Genomic DNA, 26,909 nt, shown 5'->3' with positions numbered 1-26,909 from the left:
GGTTAGCTCATTACCAAAATCGGTCTCACCGGGTTTGTGTAATCGGTCTCACTGAGATTACGTTATGCCCTAACCCTAATCATATCGGTCCTACCGAGTTGCATGTCGGTCCCACCGAAAACCCTAACGGTCATTAGCTTTGCTGAATCGGTCCAACCGAGTTTAATCATTCGGTCCCACCGAGTTTGGAAAGTTATGTGTAACGGTTAGATTTTGTGTGGAGGCTATATATACCCCTCCACCTCCTCTTCATTTGTGGAGAGAGCCATCAGAACAAACCTACACTTCCAACCTATATTTTCTGAGAGAGAACCACCTACACTTGTGTTGAGACCAAGATATTCCATTCCTACCATATGAATCTTGATCTCTAGCCTTCCCAACTTGCTTTCCACTCAAATCTTCTTTCCACCAAATCCATATCCTGTGAGAGAGAGTTGAGTGTTGGGGAGACTATCATTTGAAGCACAAGAGCAAGGAGTTCATCATCAACACACCATTTGTTACTTCTTGGAGAGTGGTGTCTCCTAGATTGGCTAGGTGTCACTTGGGAGCCTCCGACAAGATTGTGGAGTTGAACCAAGGAGTTTCTAAGGGCAAGGGGATCGCCTAATTCGTGAAGATGTACCGCAAGTGAGGCAAGTCCTTCATGGACGATGGCCATGGTGGGATAGACAAGGTTGCTTCTTCGTGGACCCTTCGTGGGTGGAGCCATCCGTGGAATCGTGCAACTGTTTCCCTTCGTGGGTTGAAGTCTCCATCAACATGGATGTACGATAGCACCACCTATCAGAACCATGACAAAAACATCCTTGTCTCCAATTTCGTTTGAATCCTCGAAACCCTTCTCTTTACATTCTTGCAAGTAGCATGCTTTACTTTCCGCTACTCATATACTCTTTGCATGCTTGCTTGATATGTATTGTGTTTGTTAAACTTGTGCCAAAAGTCCACTTCAACAAAAAGAATTTAAAAACTGCAACTTTTAGCACCTAGTGTCTAATCACCCCCCTCTAGACACCTCTTCTTGAACCTTTCAATTGGTATCAGAGCCTTGGTATCCATTGCCTTGGTTTGAACACCATTGGAGAAAGATGGATGAGTCTACTTTGGGGAGTCTTAGACGTAGAGTGCTTATTCTTGATGGAGAATATTTTCATGAGTGGAAAAATGAAATGCTTGAGATTTTCAATGAATATCATTTGAACAAGTACATTGCTAGCCCTTGTGCACCTCATGTTGATCCTTTGCATCCTACCCTTGATGAGTCTATTGACATGATCCGCAACCTTAGAATTGTTAATCTTATTACTAGAGGCTTGCCTAGAAACTTGATTGGATGTTTGCCTACTCTTAAGTGTGCCTACACCATATGGAAATTTCTTGAGGAACTCTTTCCAAATTATTCCTTGAAAGATCTAGATGAAATTCTCCATAAATCCATTGCCTTGATTAAGATGAATTCCAATGATCCCAATTTTGGTGACTGCTTATTTGAGCTCACTAATCTTACGAGTGCCAAAGGAGATGTTGGAATCATTAGCAATATCATTTCTAGAGCTATTAGAATTCATAAAGATAACTATAGAAATGATCATTTATCTAATGAATTACCCTCTCGAGGAATTGATCAATCACAAGATGATGTTGAACATGGATACTCTGATGAGGATGAGGATGATAGTGACTATGACCTTGATGATGCGATGAGACACTTTGGTCTTATGGCAAATCTTCACGGCTACATGGCCGGAGGAAAGGAATGGGTTCTCGATAGTGGATGTACTGATCATATGACCGGAGATAAAGATATGTGCCATGAGCTTGCTGAAAATGACGGCCCTCGAAAATATGTCACCTTTGGTGATAACTCAAAGGGTAAGGTGGTTGGCCTCGGTAAGGTGGCCATCTCACATGATAGCTCCATACAAAATGTCATGCTCGTTGAATCTCTTGGGTACAACTTACTTTCAGTATCTAGACTTGCTAATTTCGGTTTCAATGTTTTATTCACTGAAGTAGATTGCCAAGTGTTTCGTAGAGACAATTGTAAAATGGTCTTTACCGGAATACGTAGATGTGATCTTTACATTGTTGATTTCACTAAAAAGGCTCAACCTAGAACTTGCTTAATTGCTAAATCTTCTAAAGGTTGGTTATGGCATAGACGATTAGGTCATGTTGGTATGCAAAACCTTGACAAGCTTATTAAAGGTGATCATATCCTTGGAGTAAAAGATGTTATATTTGACAAGGATAGACTTTGTAGTGCTTGTTAGGTAGGGAAACAAGTTGGAGGAAGTCATCGTGCAAAGAACATCATGACCATGAGAAGACCACTCGAGATACTTCACATGGATCTCTTTGGTCCAAATGCCTACAAGAGTCTCAGTGGTAACTCATTTTGACTAGTCATAGTTGATGATTTTTCAAGATTTACGTGGGTGACCTTTCTTGATGACAAATCACAGGTCCAAAAGATCTTCAAAAACTTCGCTAGGAAGGCCCAAAACCAATTTGACGTGAAGATCAAGAAGGTTCGAAGCGACAACGGAACTGAGTTCAAGAACGCAAATGTGGATACCTTTCTTGACGAAGAAGGGATTTCACATGAGTTCTCGGCTACGTACACACCTCAACAAAATGGAGTCGTTGAGAGGAAGAACCGGACTCTTATTGATATGGCAAGAACGATGCTTGACGAGTACAAGACGACAAACCACTTTTGGGCGGAAGCGGTTGAGACATCTTGTCATGCAACAAATCGCTTGTATCTTCACAAGCTACTCAGCAAGACGGTATACGAGCTCCTCACCGGTAACAAACCATAGGTTGGATACTTTCGAGTATTCGGCTCAAAGTGCTACATTCTTGATAAGCATCGTCGTTCTAAATTTGCTCCTAAGTCTCATGAAGGTTTTCTACTTGGTTATGGCTCAAACTCTCACACATAACGTGTCTACAATAATTTCACCCGAAAGGTTGAAGAGACGGTAGATGTGAAGTTTGATGAATCTAACGGCTCGCAAGACAATTGATGTAGGAGACAAAGACCCTTCGGAAGCAATCCAAGACTTGTCTATTGGCAAGATTCGTCCAACGGAGGTGAAGGAGAGTACCTCGTCCGTCCAAGTGGAAGCTTCTACATCACGACAAGGTGAACCAAGAGTTGATACGGAAGCATCCACAAGTGGGACACATCAATATGAAGAAAACGAGGAAGTGCATCAAGAGGAACATCAACAACCTCCTTCTCCACCACGACAAGAGAATGACAATGTCAACAATGAAGAAGGCCAAGATGAAGAACAAGATGAAGAATATGTTCAACCAAGATCCAAGCAAAAGCTTTCACGAGTTCGAGAAAGAATTGCTAAATATCACCCCGTCAAGCAAATCTACAATGATATCCAAACCGGGAGAATCACTCGCTCAAAAACTCGTTTAGCTAACTTTTGTGAACATTACTCATTCATCTCTCGCATTGAACCTATGAAGGTTGAAGAAGCATTGGAAGATCCAGATTGGATAAACCATATGCATGAAGAGCGACACAACTTTGAGAGAAACCAAGTGTGGACATTGGTTGAAAAGCCCGACAACAACCACAACATCATTGGTACCAAATGGGTGTTTCGCAACAAGCAAGATGATGATGGTCAAGTTGTCCGCAACAAAGCACGCCTAGTCGCCCAAGGCTACACTCAAGTCGAAGGTATGGACTATGGTGAGACATATGCCCCCATTGCTAGACTTGAGTCCATTCGCATCTTACTTGCCTATTCTAATCATCATGATATCACCTTATACCAAATGGACATTAAAAGTGCTTTTCTGAATGGTGAAATAGAGGAGGAAGTTTATGTTAAGCAACCTCCCGGATTTGTCAATCCTAAGAAACCCAATCATGTTTACAAACTTCACAAAGCTCTTTATGGTCTTAAACAAGCTCCTAGAGCATGGTATAAATGCTTGACCAAGTTTCTTATTGAAAAAGGCTTTGAAATTGGAAAAATAGATTCTACTCTTTTTACTAAAAGGGTTAATGGAGAACTATTTGTATGCCAAATTTATGTCGATGATATTATATTTGGATCAAATAACCCTCATTTTAGTGAAAAGTTTGGAAAGCTAATGTCGGAGAAGTTTGAGATGTCGATGATGAGTGAACTCAAATTCTTTCTCGGTTTGCAAATCAAGCAAACTAAGGAAGGCACCTTTGTATCTCAAACAATGTACACCAAGGACTTATTCAAGAAGTTCAATATGCAAGAATGCAAAGGTATGACTACACCCATGCCTACTAGTGGACATCTTGATTTAACCAAAGATGGTGAACCGGTTGATCAAAAGGTTTATCGCTCTATGATTGGTTCATTGTTATATATATGTGCTTCACGTCCCGATATTATGCTAAGTGTGTGAATGTGTGCACAATATCAAGCTGCTCCTAAAGAATTTCATCTTAAGGCCGTGAAAAGGATAGTGAGATACTTAATCCATACACCAAATTTTGGCATTTGGTATCCAAAGAGGGCTTCCTTTGATCTTGTTGGCTACTTCGATTCGGACTATGCCGGTGACAAGGTTGATAGAAATTCAACTTCGGGTACTTGTCAATTTCTTGGTAGATCTCTTGTCTCTTGGTCCTCCAAGAAACAAAACTCGGTATCCTTATCCACCGCCTAAGCGGAATACATTGCCACTAGATCATGTTGTGCTCAATTACTTTGGATGACCCAAACTCTTAAAGATTATGGGATCAATGTCAAACATTTTCCATTGCTTTGCGACAATGAAAGTGCTATTAAGGTTGTTCACAATCCCGTGCAACATTCTCAAACTAAGCATATTGAAGTTTGTCATCATTTCATTCGAGATCATGTTGCCAAAGGGGACATTAATCTTAAGCATGTTCGCACCGATAAGAAATTGGCGGATATATTTACCAAACCACTTGATGAGGAAGTATTTTGAAGGTTAAGAGGTTAATTGAACATCATTGATGCTTAAAACTTGGAGTAGGAACTCCATTTAATACATGCAAGGCATGAGCTTATGACTAATCCTTGATATTTCTCTTATGTTGACTATCTTATGTCTTGGATATATTTGCACCTTGCATGCTATCTAACCCATGTAGGTACTTGGATGAATCAAAATCTATGATATTGCAACTCACTCACATCTTGAGCAATTTCTATATCAACAAGTCGCTACACAATGGTGGATGAAGACAAGGAAGCACGCAACCATTCAAACATATCCTTTGACAAATTCTATCATGATTGTCATTTTGGATACACAAGTGCTCTTCCTTGCAAAAACTAACCCATGTAGGTAGATGAACTCAAACTCCAAGTGGTGCTCCCAACTCTTGATGAGCTACATCAACCTTGAGCAACCCATACAAGTTCAACTACATGATCATGATCAACACCACCACCCAAGGTATGTTATTCCATCTTAGAGAAGCTTTACTCCAAATCATGGGATAAATTAACTCAACAAGATGTGAATACATCAAGATGCTTTGACGAAAAATGGTAACCCCATTTTGAGCTTAAACGGTGTGTATGACCAAAGATCAAGTGATCTCACTTGACTCCTAAGTCAATATACTCTAACATAGGTGACTTTGTCACCGCCCAATTCTAGATGAAGTTCTATTGTGTTCTTCTCTGTGCTCCTGCATTTTTCTCATGCATATTTGTTTCCCTCTTCAACTTCATCTAGATTCTTTTTAGTTTCTTCTCTTTTATTTTCTGTTCTGCATCTTCAGCATTAAATTCCTTGCAAATCCTTGTGAGATCTTACTTGTCGAGTGAGCTAAGGTGACAAGTGTTTTCTCCGCGATGAACTTAGCCACACCGGGCTGTTTACTTCGGTCCAACCAAACCCTTTCGGTGCCACCTAAACACCAAACTCGGTGCTACCGATTTCACTGCAGGAAAAACATCCTGCCACTTGTTTCTGAATTCGTTTTTATCCAGCTTCACTCAATGAAACTTGTCCTCGACCAGCATCCTACTCAAATTGCTGCTTTCTTCTGTGACTCAAGGACCAAACCCATCATGACAAAAAATCCAGAAGAATCCTTCTTGGAAATTGATGTCAAAGGGGGAGAGAGAGATCATCACATCAAAGCTTAATCATATATATAGGGGGAGAGAATACTCTAGGGAAGAAAGAGACCCAGATGCTTAGTGTTCAAGAGGAGAGAATTCACATGTCTTCAAGAGGGGAAAGACATGTTCATATTTGCTCGATTGCATTAGCTCTGTTCATGTCCTTTGAGCTCTATTCTGCTCTGATTTTCTGTTCCCTATCTTCTCCCAATATCCCATGTTAGATTCAGGGGGAGCAAGACATCTAACGGAAGGAAATCCTTGAATTTATTGCACATCTTTACCTTCGGGGACATGTCTTTATCCAATGTGGTACTTAGTACTCACTCTACATGTCATCCCAGTCTTGGTACTCTTGTGGTTTCTCTTGGTTGCTCTGGCCAGTAGGTGTATATGTGTTATCTAACCTTGTTTACGCAGGTTCATTCCATCCTAAGCCAACTCAATACCACAAGGTAAGTATATGCATCACGGTCATGTGAATGAGAATTTCTTGCTAATGTACATACTGTTTGCAAGAAGGACTCATGAGCATGAAGGTACATTTCTCATATTTTCATCATTTGCTCTGATGCATATAGCCAAGATACATGTAACACATTGCTTACTCTGTCATGTTTACGCATTCACATGCTCCTATATTCCATAATCACATGATTGATACATGTAGGGGAGCCCATGCAAGTTACATGTCTTTCCAAAGCTTTACTTACTACTCTTAATATCTTGATCTAAAGCTTTGATGTATGTTGTCATCAATTACCAAAAAGGGGGAGATTGAAAGCACAAGTGCTCCCTAGGTGGTTTTCGTAATTAATGTCAACATATCTCTTGTTGGACTAACATTTTTATCTAGTATGTTTTAGATAAGTTCAACAGTGAAGTGGCATAGACAAGAGGATGTGAAACCCTTCAAGATGTTAAGGACAAAGGATTGGCTCAAGCTCAAAGCTCAAGACTCTACATTTTCCATTTTAGTGTTCCAAGATCACATTGAGTCTATAGGAAAAGCCAATACTATCAAGGAGGGATGAGGTGTTGCTTAATGAGGTTCTTGCTCAAAATGCTTAGTGATATGCTCCAAAACCCTCAACTACTTTCTCACATCCACATATGACCTAAACCAAAAGTCAAACTCAGCCCCACCGATTCTTCCTATCCGGCGCCATCGAGTTTCAAATGTCATAGCCACTACCACAAACCCTAGGCAAATCGGTCTCACCTTTAGGGATCTCGGTCTCACTAAGATGGGATTGCAAACTCTCTGTTGTCTATTGCAATACTTTCGGTCTCACCAAAACTTGCAATCGGTCCCACCGAAACTGTAATGTAAACTCTCTGGTTCCCTTTTGTAACATATCGGTCTCACCGAAATGAGCGATCGGTCCCACCGAGTTTACCTGACCAACTCTCTGGTTAGCTTATTACCAAAATCGGTCTCATCGGGTTTGTATAATCGGTCTCACTGAGATTACGTTATGCCCTAACCCTAATCATATCAGTCCTGCCGAGTTGCATGTCGGTCTCACCGAAAACCCTAACAGTCACTAGCTTTGCTGAATCGGTCCGACCGAGTTTAATCATTCGGGCCCACTGAGTTTGGAAAGTTATGTGTAATGGTTAGATTTTTTGTGGAGGCTATATATACCCCTCCACCTCCTCTTCATTTGTGGAGAGAGCCATCAGAACAAACCTACACTTTCAACATATATTTTCTGAGAGAGAACCACCTACACTTGTGTTGAGACCAAGATATTCCATTCCTACCATATGAATCTTGATCTCTAGCCTTCCCAACTTGCTTTCCACTCAAATATTCTTTCCACCAAATCCATATCCTGTGAGAGAGAGTTGAGTGTTGGGGAGACTATCATTTGAAGCACAAGAGCAAGGAGTTCATCATCAACACACCATTTGTTACTTCTTGGAGAGTGGTGTCTCCTAGATTGTCTAGGTTTCACTTGGGAGCCTCCGACAAGATTGTGAAGTTGAACCAAGGAGTTTGTAAGGGCAAGGGGATCGCCTACTTCATGAAGATCTACCGCTAGTGAGGCAAGTCCTTCGTGGGCGATGGCCATGGTGGGATAGACAAGGTTGCTTCTTCGTGGACCCTTCGTGGGTGGAACCCTCCTTGGACTCACGCAACCGTTACCCTTCGTGGGTTGAAGTCTCCATCAACGTGGATGTACAATAGCACCACCTATCGGAACCAGGACAAAAACATCCTTGTCTCCAATTGCGTTTGAATCTTCCAAACCCTTCTCTTTACTTTCTTGCAAGTTGCATGCTTTACTTTCCGCTGATCATATACTCTTTGCATGCTTGCTTGATATGTATTGTGTTTGTTAAACTTGTGCCAAAATCCACTTCAACCTGAAGAATTTAAAAACCGCAACTTTTAGCACCTAGTGTCTAATCACCCCCCCTCTAGACACCTCTTCTCGATCCTTTCAATAACAACTTTATTCTTGCCTCTAGGGCATGTTTCCTTCAGTCTCCCACTTGCACTAGAGTCAATAATGTAAATTACATAGTAGTGACTCTAACACCCATGGAGTCTTAGTGCTGATCATGTTTTGCTCATGAGAGAGGCTTAGTCAACGGGTCTGCAATATTTAGATCCGTATGTATCTTGCAAATCTCTATGTCTCCCTCCTTGACTTGATCGCGGATGGAATTGAAGCATCTCTTGATGTGTTTGGTTCTCTTGTGAAATCTGGATTCCTTCGCGAAGGCAATTGCTCCAGTATTGTCACTGTTGACACCAGATTTTGACACGGCCAAGAACTTAATTAAGATGGCATCAAATGGATAAGTGCCCAAAGTGAGAAAGTTCCATATCATCAAAAATAGAAACTTTCATATTTCGGCCATAGCCATCCGGTTTCATCTCTAAGGCCGAAGTTGTGTTTGAAATCTTGGATTTTGTATTCAGAACACTATTCGGCTGATTACTCCCCCAAGATGGCCTCATATGAGAAATATTTCTACACGGATTGTCTTCGTCTCGTCGAAACAATCGATTTTGATATAAAGATCGTCTCAATCCGAGATCATATGCAAAATTTAGAGCCTGCACAGCGCGACCCTCCAATGAGCAAAAATATGACGCCCGGAACCAGACACATATGTGGGTATGTCTGATGTGGTGCGTGAATAATTAGCTGTCTTGCATGACCGATTTGACCCTCCAGATGACCTCTGATGAAAAAACGTTCAACATGAAAGTTGTTCGTCTCGTCGAAACGGTCAAGATTGCTTTTAGGCTCGTTTCCATCCGAGGTCGTTTACCACCTCAAAAAAGACCCGCAAGGTACAGCTAGTTTAAACCGAACAGTTTTGGAAAGTTCGGATAAACCAATCCGAATTTGACTAGGGTTTTGGACGTGAATTGATGTAATTTTCTTGTAAGGAAAGCCTAAATGAATATTTTGCTTGTACGGGAAGTCCAGCCGCCTCTTATATATGTTGGGGTGACGGCCGATTGAAACAACACACAATCGATCAAATCATCTACCACTTTTTATCTTTTATCTTTTCTTCCTAACCCTAATTCTTCTTCTTCCTCGTTCTTCGTCTGTTCTTCTTGTTGCAGGGCGGCGAACCTCGAGGCCCTAGGGGCGATCAGGTCGACCTAGAGCAGCCCATAGCCGCCGCATGTCCAGACGGGGTCCCTCCCGGGCATGCAGGGTTTCGGGTCTTCAAAAGCGCCCGCCGGATTACCTGCGTACCGTGCTTCTGGCTGGGTCTCCTTCGACGTGAGCTGCGGTGCATCACCCTCGGATAATTCAAATTCAGATAATTCAAAGAGTGCTACTGGTCTAATAAGATCCAACAAAAAAAAATTTAAAAATACCAAAATGAAATCAAATTTATTTCTCTCCAATTTTTTGTTGTAGGGAATCATGTTACCCTATTTTCCATGTATTTTATTTTTGGAGAAAAAATGATTTGAATAAAATCCAAATAACTACAAATTGAAAAATAATTCCAAAAAGACTTTGAATTTTGATCCTTTGCAACTCCCAACTCATATTTCATATAATTTGAAGAAGTCATTTTATCTCCTCTTGTGAAAATCATTGAGTTGCATAAAGTTTCAGAATTGGAAATATTTTCCTAATGAAATTCAAATATTTTCAACACCCCTTGTCATTTAAATAAATGGAAGAAGTCATGTCATCTTCTCTCCAGGGTTTCGTGGTGAAAAGAATTTGAATTCACGGAGATCATGAATGCAAAATGAAAGTTTGGGAAAGTCCTTTTATTCCCTCTCATTTAACTTTCAAAAAGGTTTCAAATTTCACTCAATTTCACACAATCAATCAAATCTATCTATTTATTATAACATTCCAAAATTTAGAATTTTGGGATGTTACAAACCTACCACCCTTAAAAGGAATCTCGTCCTCGAGATTCGGAGAGGCTAGGAAGAAATAGGTTAGGTTCGGGGTCTCTTCAAAATTTCATCAATCATCTCCGGGGTCTGGGGTTCTACCACCCTTAGAAGTATTGTTACGTTTCCATCAAAACTCATATACTCCATTTTTTATTGTTAACAGTGTTGGTCTTCTTGGATCTTTTGGATAATTCCTTATCCGGGCTCTTCCGGTAGTGGCATAACCTTTACCATAATTCTTCTGTCTTTCATCTAGGTAAGGTTCTTCCGAGACTGGGTCTTCTTAGCTGACGAGTCTGGTGCCAATACTAATAAACTATCGATATCTCTCATGGTGGTCAACAATTTAGGGTTTCTCCTGGAGGAAATGGGTCCGGGTTGATCCTCACCGTATAACCTACGGTTGGCAAAGCTGCCTTGTACAAGGGAAAAATACCTATACCATTCTAATGCTTAAACAAGGTTTTGATCGTCGGTGCTCTACTATAGGTAAGTCACTCAGATTTACCATCCCATATATCAAGGCAAACAATAAGAGTAAGTCGGTATGGTGATCAATCCATCCCGCACCCAAATCATTACCTTGTATACGGTTTGGCGAATCTCGCATTCTAACACTCGGTCATCCTCACAAGCATTGCAGAATTTCTCTTGTCCATGAACTGCGTTCGGAATAATCCATTGATTCTGCAAACCAAACAAACATCTATCGTTCCTTCACAACTATCAGGTTTTGCGTTACTCCTATAAAATCGTCTGCCGATAAACGTCGTATCTTCCTCCGGGGTTTTTCCTTGAGCAAGAATTTGCTTGCTTCTTGGCAGGTCCTAGGGCCTGTGGGTTATGGCCCATCTCATCACTTGTAGTCCCTGAACTTATCATCGGGAAACTGATCATTGTTCCAACTTCCAACTTCCTAGTATTCTTAAATCCATGCAATTGTACTGTCTTCCTTCCTTCTATTGGCAGCAAACTAGGACATGATTACTCAGACTCATCATGGAGTTTCCATTGATCCATATTTCCGACATCATACCTCCTTTATATCCAATAGTAATTTATCTCTTCATCCTCGTGGGATATCCCTCATACCGAGATAAAAGCTTATACTTATGAAGTCCATATTCCACTTCGTGGAACATCATTATCCTTTCCAGGGTCAAGCGTCCTTACAGGGGAATATTGGCCATCTCTGCATGGCACTTCTTCAATTGGGAAACGTAAAACACATCATGAACTCCTGACAGTCCTTCAGGTGACTCCAACTTGTTGGCCACTTCTCCCATACGCTCCAAAACTCGGTATGGTCCTACAAATCTCGGGGCTAACTTTCCCTTAACTACAAATTGTTTAACTCCTCGCAGAGGGGACACACGAAGACATGCTCTATCTCCAATTTCATAGACTACCTCCTTGCGTTTTTTAGTCTGCATAACTCTTCTGCCTGGACTGAGCTACCTTCAGTCTATCTCAAATCAACTTAACATTCTCTTCCAACTCCTTGATCACATTTGGTCCAACAACTGACGTTCTCCAACTTCATCCCACATACTCTTGGGGCATCACACATATCGAGACAAAACTTGTATTCATTTTATCCAAAATCCACTCAGAGTATCCTTATCTTTTCCAGGGGTCAAGGGTTCTTACAGGGTACTACCACCCTTAAAATGCACAAATCTTCCATAGACCATATTTCTCATATCCTCAGAATGGTCAAAATCCTTCTTCATAGAGTAACAACTCATAAAATCCATATCAGTACCAATGATGCTAGCTTTATTCTTTCTCAAATGATTACAATCTCTCGCATTTCCATTGCATGTCTCAACTCAACACCTCAATATAAAAGAAAATGTTCTCACTTCTACAATTCCCTTTTTTGTTGCAAACTCAACAATCTAGCAAAAGTTTCCTTCTCCTTGGGGCATTCTCTGGCAAAGTTCCCTGCTCCATTACCACTAAAACATATTACTTCTGACAAGTATCGAGGTTTCATTTTTGGGCAACTGTTGAGGTAGTGCCCTGACTCCTTACACCTATAACATGTGATATGACTCAGATCCTTCCTGGAATCCACTCTGCTTCTCTTCCTGGACCTTTCTATGCCAATCATGGCTTCTATTTCTTGTGGGTCATATTCTACTTCCTCTGTCGGGAATTATACTAGATCCCCATTCAAACAATTTTGGGAGATGTGTCCTTCTTCTCCACTTGAATAGCAAGACTTAGTGCAGGGTTTACTCAGGCCCTCTTTAGGTGTGTCCTCCACCTCTTCCTTCATCACAGTTTCTTCTAAAATTCATATAAGGGCTCCTTTCTTTATTTCTTTCTTCTTCTGGATGGTTCGTTGTACCATGGGGTAAATGTGACACTGAGCAGGATAGTGGGTAGTCCCTTCACACAAGAAACAAGTAATCTGCCTAGTTGGGCATTCTTCAACCGGGTGACTTCCTTCACAATTAGGGCATTCATCCTTGTGTTCTTTATGGGTGTGTCCTATTTCTCCACAAATCTTGCATGCACAAGGTTTCTTCATATCATTTCCATAAGGCTTCAACTTCTGGGACACAAACCGAGACTTTGGCAAAGTCAACTTAAATTCTCTCCAAGTGGTTACTCCTTGCCATCCATTCATGGTTTGGTACATCCTCCACCAAGTAGCAGCACCTCTTTCAAAGCACTGAAGAGCATGCTGGGTCATATCATTTCCAACTATAAGGTTATTCTTCATGTGATCCTCCATGTTCTGAATCCATTGGTCCGTCTCCAATTGACTCATCAGTCCAAAAAACATAAGCTCATCTTCATTCATCCTCTATTGGGTCCATGGGTTTGGGGTGAGATAAGAGAGATAGAGATGGATAAACACAATACAAACAAAAGTTTTGAAAAGACATATTTTATTGTGGTTGTCGAAAAACATCAAACAAATGACAGCTCACAAACGTTGCATCTAACGTAGGTATATAACAGGGGTTTGGTCTTCTAAAGGTCAATAAATCTTCAACGTCTCCAAACTCTTCAAGCCTTGTTCATGCCTCCAATGGCTTCTTCCGATCATGCTTGTCTTCTCAAGTTCTTTTGCCAGATCATCTCTGTTGACGTAAATTCTCTCGTGACATCCTTTAATATTCCGTAGTTGCATTTCAAGCTTCTAGGTTTCAACATCCTTGGCATGAACCATGGTCTAGTTCCTGACGAATCTCCGGTTTCTCGAGGTTTTGCTCCTCCAGCTTGGCTACTCTCATCTTCAGGGTCCTGAGTTCCTCATGAAATACTTCCTTGTCAAAATACTGCTTCTTGTAGGTCCATCTTAACTTCTTGATGTAACACTCCAGATCCTGGTGATACACTTAGCTATGGTTAAAACTTCACCTCTTGTTGATAGATGATCCATCAGCCTTCTACCATCCAATCCTTCCATGCATATGCATGCTTAATTCAGCACGGTGACAATAGCATAAGCGGGCCATAACATCATGGATAGCTGGGTTTCTGCTCTTGTCATTTCCATGAGCTATCTCTCCATAGTTGATATCTCCTGCCTTAGGGTTTTCCTTGACAGAACTTTAAGTTTTTAACTCTCCATGCTCCGATCTTTCTCCGATACACCCTGATCTCGGGCATTGACAACTTCCATAATCTGTCAAGTTCCATAAGGGTAGCCTTCCTAGGTCATACAAATCTAGGGATTCTTCAGAGCCTTCAAATTCTCCTAGTCTTCGGAGTCTTCAACCGTTGTAGTTTTCATTATTCAGATGCACAGTAAAATCCTCTTCATTCCGAAGCGGTCTTAGTTGTCCAATATCTTGTACTTCTTGGAGTGGTCTCATCCGCCGAATCTTCGAGTGATCCAAAGGGAAATGGGATATGGTCTCACTAAAAGGGAATTTTTGAATAAGCTCAGAAGAGAAGAGAGGTAAAAGATCTTTTTGAAATGGAAAGTTGTAGACAAAAATCTTTGCTATGGGCTTGCCATTTTCTAGGGTCACGTCCTACAGTCAACATGTGCTCTGATACCATCTTGTAGCAACCCGACCCGAATGGATCAAGTCTCTGTGCTTAAGTGTCATCCCTGGATCGGTATGCTGACACACATAGTACTCGAGGATTTATAACAGAGGTAAATCACATGTAAAAGTAACGTAAATATTATTACCTCAATCCAAATAGCGGAAGTAACAAAGGTTGTGGATTCCCATCAACACCAACGGCAAAGTTGAGTGTAGAAATCGTAACCCTAACGTATCACTTACTCGTCGTAAGAAATCCTGCAACATGAAAAATTGCAGCCACAGAGGGTCAGTACATTGAATGTACTGGCAAATTCACACCATAGAGAATGATGAATAAAGGCTATCACTACATGCATATTTGGCTGGTGGAAAAGCTCTATGGTTATAAGGTTTTTGCGAAAAGCCAATTTTTCCCTACTACAAAGGAATAAATTTTATTTAACTATCATGGTGGTTGCTAATCATTAAAAATGGTTGACAGCATTCTCAATCCCAATTAAGTAACATCATTAAACCCAACAAAATTAATTTAAAGTAACATGATGAGATTCACATGATAATCCAAGTAATAGATACTCAAGATGTCCATAACCGGGGACACGGCTAATCATGATTACTTTATACACTCTGCAGAGGTTTGCGCGCCTTTCCCCACAAGACTCGATCTCCTCCGTTGGATTTCTCGCACTACATGGTGTTTGAGAAACGGATGACCGAGACATAGTCTTTCAGAAGCGTTTGCACCTTACGATGGGTAGACCGTACCACCTACAACCCCTACATCTGCTAGTCTACCACTGTAAGAGTTCACACGACTTAATCAACTATGCTAGAGCCCATAATAGCTTGTGGCTGCACACGGAAGTTTCTAGTATGAATAATCTCATGATCCCTTTGAACCTGGGTGGTGGTCCATAAAAAAACAGACAATCCTGGAATACCTAGGTGCCTCAATCCACCCAGATGTGTGTTAAAGTTTCCACCTTAAGTAAACCATTAATTAACAACCTCACATCTGTCATGAATACTCTCAAACTCAATCCACGTCTAGGAGCATAGCATGGCAACATAAGCATAACGTAATAGTAACTCCCAGGGTTTGAATGCAGGGCAATAGGTTCCTACCTCATCAACTACTTCCCAATACCCACATGTTATCAATCCTACTCATGCAATGTTTGAGGGTGAAACTAATGCATAAAAACTGGGTATGAAAGGAATATGATCAAAGTGTGAACTTGCCTGCAATGTTGATGAAGATGATTCGCACTCAAAACTCTTGATAGTTCTACTCGTCACACTCCGGTCAATCTATCGTAGGCAAGCAATAGTAACCACACATAAGCAATCACTCAAAATATCAGAAAGATCGAAGAAGACGATTCGAAAAACTTCAAAACCAAGCAAATAACTCTTGCAACATAAAACAATTTCTAACAGTACCAAAATTATGTGAATTTTGCCTTATCAGAAAGTTTAGGTCAAGAGCTTCGATTTGCAAAAAGAATCAACTCAAACGGAGCTACAAAAGTCAAGTTATGATCAAACGAAGTTTGAATACAAATCTGATCTAATTCAAATTTTAAACTTTTCAAAAACATGTTTGAGTTAGATTAATGGATAGAGGGGATCGTAATGAAGACGTGAGCATTGGTTTCATTGGATTTGGACTAATGAGTAAGTAGTAGTGATCAATTGAAGATCAGGGACTAAACTGTAAATAAAACATCTACAAGGAAGTGCCTGTCTAAAACAGAAAAGGAAAAGACTAAAAAGCGAACGTTCATTTATAAGATCTAAACAGTGGACGTTCGCTATTTAATAAAACCAAAAAAACAAATGTAGTCTAGGTTTAAAAAAACCGAGGTTAAAAGAAAAACCGGATCGGACCGGCGGTTTTATACCGGGTCAGAAGGTTTCGATGGCGGCGGCGGTCTCTGGCGAGACAGGACGGCGGCGGCAGCTCTGGTCCGGCCGGGGTGGCGGCTCCGGTCGTCCAGGAGGGCGGCGAAGGGGCCGGGGAGGGGCGGCGCGGCGAGGCGAGCAGGATGGCGGCGTCGGCGGTGGTCAACGGTGACGGGACGGAGCGGGGCGGAGGCGGTGGATCTCGCCGGCGACGGCGGGACGCGGCGCAAGGGCGGCGGTGCGGTGCGGCAGAGAGGAAAAGGCGGCAGCGGCGAAGCTTATATAGAGGGGGCGAGGGTTGCGTGGATGAGGGGGCAAGGCGGCGCGGGGGTGGCCGGATTGGCCACGACGGCGGCGAACGGCGTGCCCGAGCGGGACTTCCACTCGGGGATGGAGAGGGGCGGCGCGCTGGGCTGGGCCTTGGCCTGGCAGGAGCTGGGCCGGCCCAGTCAGAAAGTTTTTTTTACAAATTTCCAGACAAATAAATAAAAAAAGCAAAATAAATAAAATATTATATAGGCATATAATATATCAAAATTTTTAGAAAAAGATTTTCTACGACATGGACATTTTTATAATGCCAAATAAAATCCACACAAATTCAGATAATTCAAAGAGTGCTACTGGTCTAATAAGATCCAACAAAAAAAATTTAAAAATACCAAAATGAAATCAAATTTATTTCTCTCCAATTTTTTGTTGTAGGGAATCATGTTACCCTATTTTCCATGTATTTTATTTTTGGGGAAAAAATGATTTGAATAAAATCCAAATAACTACAAATTGAAAAATAATTCCAAAAAGACTTTGAATTTTGATCCTTTGCAACTCCCAACTCATATTTCATATTATTTGAAGAAGTCATTTTATCTCCTCTTGTGAAAATCATTGAGTTGCATAAAGTTTCAGAATTGGAAATATTTTCCTAATGAAATTCAAATATTTTCAACACCCCTTTTCATTTAAATAAATGGAAGAAGTCATGTCATCTTCTCTCCAAGGTTTCGTGGTGAAAAGAATTTGAATTCACGGAGATCATGAATGCAAAATGAAAGTTTGGGAAAGTCCTTTTATTCCCTCTCATTTAACTTTCAAAAAGGTTTCAAATTTCACTCAATTTCACACAATCAATCAAACAATCAATCAAATATATCTATTTATTATAACATTCCAAAATTTAGAATTTTGGGATGTTACAAACCTACCACCCTTAAAAGGAATCTCGTCCTCGAGATTCGGAGAGGCTAGGAAGAAATAGGTTAGTTTCAGGGTCTCTTCAAAATTTCATCAATCATCTCCGGGGTCTGGGGTTCTACCACCCTTAGAAGTATTGTTATGGTTCCATCAAAACTCATATACTCCATTTTTTATTGTTAACAGTGTCGGTCTTCTTGGATCTTTAGGATAATTCCTTATCCGGGCTCTTCCGGTAGTGGCATAACCTTTACCATAATTCTTCTGTCTTTCATCTAGGTAAGGTTCTTCCGAGACTGGGTCTTCTTAGCTGACGAGTCTGGCGCCAATACTAATCAACTATCGATATCTCTCATGGTGGTCAACAATTTAGGGTTTCTCCTGCAGGAAATGGGTCCGGGTTGATCCTCACCGTATAACCTACGGTTGGCAAAGCTGCCTTGTACAAGGGAAAAATACCTATACCATTCTAATGCTTAAACAAGGTTTTGATCGTCGGTGCTCTACTATAGGTAAGTCACTCAGATTTACCATCCCATATATCAAGGCAAACAATAAGAGTAAGTCGGTATGGTGATCAATCCATCCCGCACCCAAATCATTACCTTGTATACGGTTTGGCGAATCTCACATTCTAACACTCGGTCATCCTCACAAGCATTGCAGAATTTCTCTTGTCCATGAACTGCGTTCGGAATAATCCATTGATTCTGCAAACCAAACAAACATCTATCGTTCCTTCACAACTATCAGGTTTTGCGTTACTCCTATAAAATCGTCTGCCGATAAACGTCGTATCTTCCTCCGGGGTTTTTCCTTGAGCAAGAATTTGCTTGCTTCTTGGCAGGTCCTAGGGCCTGTGGGTTATGGCCCATCTCATCACTTGTAGTCCCTGAACTTATCATCGGGAAACTGATCATTGTTCTAACTTCCAACTTCCTAGTATTCTTAAATCCATGCAATTGTACTGTCTTCCTTCCTTCTATTGGCAGCAAACTAGGACATGATTACTCAGACTCATCATGGAGTTTCCATTGATCCATATTTCCGACATCATACCTCCTTTATATCCAATAGTAATTTATCTCTTCATCCTCGTGGGATATCCCTCATACCGAGATAAAAGCTTATACTTATGAAGTCCATATTCCACTTCGTGGAACATCATTATCCTTTCCAGGGTCAAGCGTCCTTACAGGGGAATATTGGCCATCTCTGCATGGCACTTCTTCAATTGGGAAACGTAAAACACATCATGAACTCCTGACAGTCCTTCAGGTGACTCCAACTTGTTGGCCACTTCTCCCATACGCTCCAAAACTCGGTATGGTCCTACAAATCTCGGGGCTAACTTTCCCTTAACTACAAATTGTTTAACTCCTCGCAGAGGGGATAGACGAAGACATGCTCTATCTCCAATTTCATAGACTACCTCCTTGCGTTTTTTAGTCTGCATAACTCTTCTGCCTGGACTGAGCTACCTTCAGTCTATCACAAATCAACTTAACATTCTCTTCCGACTCCTTGATCACATTTGGTCCAACAACTGACGTTCTCCAACTTCATCCCACATACTCTTGGGGCATCACACATATCGAGACAAAACTTGTATTCATTTTATCCAAAATCCACTCAGAGTATCCTTATCTTTTCCAGGGGTCAAGGGTTCTTACAGGGTACTACCACCCTTAAAATGCACAAATCTTCCATAGACCATATTTCTCATATCCTCAGAATGGACAAAATCCTTCTTCATAGAGTAACAACTCATAAAATCCATATCAGTACCAATGATGCTAGCTTTATTATTTCTCAAATGATTACAATCTCTCGCCTTTCCATTGCATGTCTCAACTCAACACCTCAATATAAAAGAAAATGTTCTCACTTCTACAATTCCCTTTTTTGTTGCAAACTCAACTATCTAGCAAAAGTTTCCTTCTCCTTGGGGCATTCTCTGGCAAAGTGCCCTGCTCCATTACCACTAAAACATATTACTTCTGACAAGTATCGAGGTTTCATTTTTGGGCAACTGTTGAGGTAGTGCCCTGACTCCTTACACCTATAACATGTGATATGACTCAGATCCTTCCTGGAATCCACTCTGCTTCTCTTCCTGGACCTTTCTATGCCAATCATGGCTTCTATTTCTTGTGGGTCATATTCTACTTCCTCTGTCGGGAATTATACTAGATCCCCATTCAAACAATTTTGGGAGATGTGTCCTTCTTCTCCACTTGAATAGCAAGACTTAGTGCAGGGTTTACTCGGGTCCTCTTTAGGTGTGTCCTCCACCTCTTCCTTCATCACAGTTTCTTCTAAAATTCATATAAGGGCTCCTTTCTTTATTTCTTTCTTCTTCTGGATGGTTTGTTGTACCATGGGGTAAATGTGACACTGAGCAGGATAGTGGGTAGTCCCTTCACACAAGAAACAAGTAATCTGCCTAGTTGGGCATTCTTCAACCGGGTGACTTCCTTCACAATTAGGGCATTCATCCTTGTGTTCTTTATGGGTGTGTCCTATTTCTCCACAAATCTTGCATGCACAAGGTTTCTTCATATCATTTCCATAAGGCTTCAACTTCTGGGACACAAACCGAGACTTTGGCAAAGTCAACTTAAATTCTCTCCAAGTGGTTACTCCTTGCCATCCATTCATGGTTTGGTACATCCTCCACCAAGTAGCAGCACCTCTTTCAAAGCACTGAAGAGCATGCTGGGTCATATCATTTCCAACTATAAGGTTATTCTTCATGTGATCCTCCATGTTCTGAATCCATTGGTCCGTCTCCAATTGACTCATCAGTCCAAAAAACATAAGCTCATCTTCATTCATCCTCTATTGGGTCCATGGGTTTGGGGTGAGATAAGAGAGATAGAGATGGATAAACACAATACAAACAAAAGTTTTGAAAAGACATATTTTATTGTGGTTGTCGAAAAACATCAAACAAATGACAGCTCACAAACGTTGCATCTAACGTAGGTATATAACAGGGGTTTGGTCTTCTAAAGGTCAATAAATCTTCAACGTCTCCAAACTCTTCAAGCCTTGTTCATGCCTCCAATGGCTTCTTCCGATCATGCTTGTCTTCTTAAGTTCTTTTTCCAGATCATCTCTGTTGACGTAAATTCTCTCGTGACATCCTTTAATATTCCGTAGTTGCATTTCAAGCTTCTAGGTTTCAACATCCTTGGCATGAACCATGGTCTAGTTCCTGACGAATCTCCGGTTTCTCGAGGTTTTGCTCCTCCAGCTTGGCTACTCTCATCTTTAGGGTCCTGAGTTCCTCATGAAATACTTCCTTGTCAAAATACTGCTTCTTGTAGGTCCATCTTAACTTCTTGATGTAACACTCTAGATCCTGGTGATACACTTAGCTATGGTTAAAACTTCACCTCTTGTTGATAGATGATCCATCAGCCTTCTACCATCCAATCCTTCCATGCATATGCATGCTTAACTCAGCACGGTGACAATAGCATAAGCGGGCCATAACATCATGGATAGCTGGGTTTCTGCTCTTGTCATTTCCATGAGCTATCTCTCCATAGTTGATATCTCCTGCCTTAGGGTTTTCCTTGACAGAACTTTAAGTTTTTAACTCTCCATGCTCCGATCTTTCTCTGATACACCCTGATCTCGGGCATTGACAACTTCCATAATCTGTCAAGTTCCATAAGGGTAGCCTTCCTAGGTCATACAAATCTAGGGATTCTTCAGAGCCTTCAAATTCTCCTAGTCTTCGGAGTCTTCAACCGTTGTAGTTTTCATTATTCAGATGCACAGTAAAATCCTCTTCATTCCGAAGCGGTCTTAGTTGTCCAATATCTTGTACTTCTTGGAGTGGTCTCATCCGCCGAATCTTCGAGTGATCCAAAGGGAAATGGGATATGGTCTCACTAAAAGGGAATTTTTGAATAAGCTCAGAAGAGAAGAGAGGTAAAAGATCTTTTTGAAATGGAAAGTTGTAGACAAAAATATTTGCTATGGGCTTGCCATTTTCTAGGGTCACGTCCTACAGTCAACATGTGCTCTGATACCATCTTGTAGCAACCCGACCCGAATGGATCAAGTCTCTGTGCTTAAGTGTCATCCCTGGATCGGTATGCTGACACACATAGTACTCGAGGATTTATAACAGAGGTAAATCACATGTAAAAGTAACGTAAATATTATTACCTCAATCCAAATAGCGGAAGTAACAAAGGTTGTGGATTCCCATCAACACCAACGGCAAAGTTGAGTGTAGAAATCGTAACCCTAACGTATCACTTACTCGTCGTAAGAAATCCTGCAACATGAGACATTGCAGCCACAGAGGGTCAGTACATTGAATGTACTGGCAAATTCACACCATAGAGAATGATGAATAAAGGCTATCACTACATGCATATTTGGCTGGTTTAAAAGCTCTATGGTTATAAGGTTTTTGCGAAAAGCCAATTTTATCCTACTACAAAGGAATAAATTTTATTTAACTATCATGGTGGTTGCTAATCATTGAAAATGGTTGACAGCATTCTCAATCCCAATTAAGTAACATCATTAAACCCAACAAAATTAATTTAAAGTAACATGATGAGATTCACATGATAATCCAAGTACTAGATACTCAAGATGTCCATAACCGGGGACACGGCTAATCATGATTACTTTATACACTCTGCAGAGGTTTGCGCGCCTTTCCCCACAAGACTTGATCTCCTCCATTGGATTTCTCGCACTACATGGTGTTTGAGAAACGGATGACCGAGACATAGTCTTTCAGAAGCGTTTGCACCTTACGATGGGTAGACCGTACCACCTACAACCCCTACATCTGCTAGTCTAACACTGTAAGAGTTCACACGACTTAATCAACTATGCTAGAGCCCATAATAGCTTGTGGCTGTACACGGAAGTTTCTAGTATGAATAATCTCATGATCCCTTTGAACCTGGGTGGCGGTCCATAAAAAACAGGCAATCCTGGAATACCTAGATGCCTAGACAGGCAATCGCTGGAATACCCAGGTGCCTCAATCCACCCAGATGTGTGTTAAAGTTGCCACCTTAAGTAAACCATTAATTAACAACCTCACATCTGTCATGAATACTCTCAAACCCAATCCACGTCTAGGAGCATCGCATGGCAACATAAGCATAACGTAATAGTAACTCCCAGGGTTTGAATGCAGGGCAATAGGTTCCTACCTCATCAACTACTTCCCAATACCCACATGTTATCAATCCTACTCATGCAATGTTTGAGGGTGAAACTAATGCATAAAAACTGGGTATGAAAGGAATATGATCAAAGTGTGAACTTGCCTGCAATGTTGATGAAGATGATTCGCACTCAAAACTCTTGATAGTTCTACTCATCACACTCCGGTCAATCTATCGTAGGCAAGCAATAGTAACCACACATAAGCAATCACTCAAAATATCAGAAAGATCGAAGAAGACGATTCGAAAAACTTCAAAACCAAGAAAATAACTCTTGCAACATGAAACAATTTCTAATAGTACCAAAATTATGTGAATTTGGCCTTATCAGAAAGTTTAGGTCAAGAGCTTCAATTTGCAAAAAGAATCAACTCAAACGGAGCTACGAAACTCAAGTTATGATCAAACGAAGTTTGAATACAAATCTGATCTAATTCAAATTTTAAACTTTTGAAAAACATGTTTGAGTTGGATTAATGGATAGAGGGGATCGTAACGAAGACGTGAGTGTTGGTTTCATTGGATTTGGACTAACGAGTAAGTATTAGTGATCGATTGAAGATCAGGGACTAAACTGTAAATAAAACATCTACAAGGAAGTCCCTGTCTAAAACAGAAAAGGAAAAGACTAAAAAGCGAACGTTCGTTTATAAGATCTAAACAGTGGACGTTCACTGTTTAATAAAACCAAAAAAACAAATCTATTCTAGGGTTTTTTAAAAAAAAAGAAAACCGAGGTTAAAAGAAAAACCGGATCGGACCGGCGGTTTTATATCGGTTCGGAAGGTTTCGACGGCGGCGGCGGTCTTCGGCAAGACAGGACGGCGGTGGCGGCTCGGGTCCGGCCGGGGCGGCGGCTCCGGTCGTCCAGGAGGGCGGCGAAGCGGTCGGGGAGGGGCGGCGCGGCGAGGCGAGCAGGATGGCGGCATCAGCGGTGGTCAACGGTGAGGGGACGAAGCGGGGCGGCGGCGGTGGATCTCACCGGTGGCGGCGGGACGCGGCGCAAGGGCGGCGATGCGGTGTGGCAGAGAGGAAAAGGCGGCGGTGGCGGAGCTTATATAGAGGGGGGGCGAGGGTTGCGTGGATGAGGGGGCAAGGCGCCGCGGGGGTGGCCGGGTCGGCCACGGCGGCGGCGAACGGCGTGCCCGAGCGGGACTTCCGCTCCGGGAAGGAGAAGGGCGGCGCGCTGGGCTGGGCCTTGGCCTGGCAGGAGCTGGGCCGGCCCAGTTAGAAAGTTTTTTTTTACAAATTTCCAGACAAGTAAATAAAAAAGCAAACTAAATAAAATATTATTTAGGCATATAATATATCAAAATTTTCAGAAAAAGATTTTCTACGACATGGACATTTTTATAATGCCAAATAAAATCCACACAAATTCAGATAATTCAAAGAGTGCTACTGGTCTAATAAGATCCAGCAAAAAAACATTTTAAAAATACCAAAATGAAATCAAATTTATTTCTCTCCAATTTTCTGTTGTAGGGAATCATGTTACCATATTTTCCATGTATTTTATTTTTGTAGACAAAAATGATTTGAATAAAATCCAAATGACTCCAAATTGAAAAATAATTCCAAAAAGACTTTGAATTTTGATCCTTTGAAACTCCCAACTCATATTTCATATAATTTGAAGAAGTCATTTTATCTCCTCTCGTGAAAATCATTGAGTTGCATAAAGTTTCAGAATTGGAAATATTTTCCAAATGAAATTCAAATATTTTCAACACCCCTTGTCATTTAAATAAATGGAAGAAGTCATGTCATCTTCTCTCCAGGTTTTCATGGTGAAAAGAATTTGAATTCACGGAGATCACGAATGCAAAATGAAAGTTTGGGAAAGTCCTTTTATTCCCTCTCATTTAACTTTCAAAATGGTTTCAAATTTCACTCAATTTCACACAATCAATCAAACAATCAATCAAATCTATCTATTTATTATAACATTCCAAAATTTAGAATTTTGGGATGTTACACACCTTTTTATTCATAGGCAACTAATTTCCAGTATGTGAATCCAACCTTGTTGATGGTTGGGCGAATTGGCCATGCTGCTACTAGCTATTCGGCTAGTTAATCTCAACCATGATATGCTACACCTCATTGTAGTAATTTTTCAGCACCGTATGCAACTGTAGATGTTCATAATTCGGCCCCGCATCTTCATGGTCATAGCCAAATAAGTGAAAATTTTACAAGGAACACATGTGCCGTCATCAAATACTGTAGCATATAATGCATACTCTATGCAATTCGAGAATTTCGGCAACACTCACAAATCATTGCCGAAAGAATCTGAAAGTATTGTGGAGCAATCCCTTCTAGAAGCGCTTGTGGCTGCGTTAAAAAAGAGCTTGGCACAAAACAAGAAAATTAGTGTTCTTTGCCTTGAACAATATGAAAAGGGGTTGTTTCCTGATTATGCTGCAATAAAGGCTAGAGTTTTGCAAGAAGATGAAACTACATGCATTGATAGAATTGGCGAAAGAGCATATGGTTATACAGCAGTGCATACACCTCCACCTAGTACCACAGCATATTATACACCCCCTACACAATTGCAAAATTTCGGCAACACTAATACTTCATTGCCTAAAGATTCTAAAAGCATTGGGAGGCAAACTAATCTAGAGCGGGCTGAGATTGAGAGGGGAGTTAAAGCTTTGCGCAATAGGGTGCAAGTACTTCGCCAAGAGAGAATTAATAGGGAATTAGCTCAATGAAAAGAAGTGTTTCCAATTGATATAACCGGTGAAAAGAATGATGATTCGGACACTAAAAGTGCTTCGGTTGAAAAAGCCGAATCAAGTAGTAAAGATTCTGAATCCATCAAATCCAAAGAGGCAAACATTGTTGAGAAAGGGCATGGGAAGTATAACAAGACAACCATACTTGATTTTTATAAAGTTAATGGAACCTACTTCCTGCCCTATGAGTTTCGTGCCATAGAAATCGATGAGCTTCAAGAACAAGAACAAGTAGCCAAATAAAGTTTGGTGGATGAAGATCTTCAAACTAACGATGCACGAAACCAAGAGAAAGATTATGACAAGGCGTTCGGGAGCTATCCGAAGGCGGAGCAAGATATTCTTCAAGTCACACCATCATCATGCTCTCCCAACATATTTGAAGAGGTATGTCTAGCAAGTAATTTACCTATTTTCAGATTTGGTCACAACTTTATTGTTGATGCATCTATTAGGAAAATTCTAATAAGTAATTGTCAAAGACCAATGAAGAGTCCCGATGGCAAAAAGTTTTTGCATCGGCTGCTTCAAGCCGATCCATTTAAAGAGAAGGTAAAAACTGCAGGTGATGGTATCAAGCTTTCAAGTAAAGAAGGTGTTGAAAAGCATAATGAACATAATCTTGAGGGCGAAAATTCCATCGAAGCTACAATGGAGATGCCAAGGACTGGGTGGCAAGAAGCAAATCCAATGATCGATGAAAGCAAACCAAAAGAAAATAAAGGCCGAAATAAGCGCAAGTGTAAGAGACCAAAAATCACCTTCGCTGAACTATTGGAAAAATATCAAAAGAAGAGTGAAGAGAAGAATGCTTATCGGCCAAATAATGCAAAGAAACCAAGATCACCCCCAAGGCATAAATTTGAGGATCGGTATTGGCAAAGTAGGAATTTTAATGCAACATATTCGTATCCTTATTTTGGGTCGCCAATGCCAATGCCGTGGATGCCTCCCTATGCTCATGTAGATCCATATCCATCATGGGGCAGGTATGATACATGGGCACATTCTCCATATTATTTTAGACCATCTCATCAATTTTATGCAGCTCCGAGAAGATCAATATTTGAACAATCACAAGTTAAAGACAGTTTCAATCATAATGAATCGGTCCAGAGCTCAAAGAAGAAGAAAGAGGTGGTGAAGCAAGTTTACCGTGTTAAAAGAGATGGTCGTAAGAGTGCAACTTCATATTTGATCTCAAATGAAAAAGAGCCAATTAAAGTGTTGACATTGGCTACTAAAGGCAATGAGACGAAGCAACCAATTATTGGGAGTCAAAGTGCCAAATCTGAAGAAAA

Source organism: Triticum urartu, chromosome 2A (assembly GCF_056163025.1).
Source record: "Triticum urartu cultivar PI428250 chromosome 2A, HENAU_Tu73, whole genome shotgun sequence".
In the NCBI taxonomy this organism is placed as follows: Eukaryota; Viridiplantae; Streptophyta; class Magnoliopsida; order Poales; family Poaceae; genus Triticum; species Triticum urartu.
The sequence above is the reverse complement of the archived record's forward strand: the minus strand, read 5'-3'. Positions refer to the sequence as shown.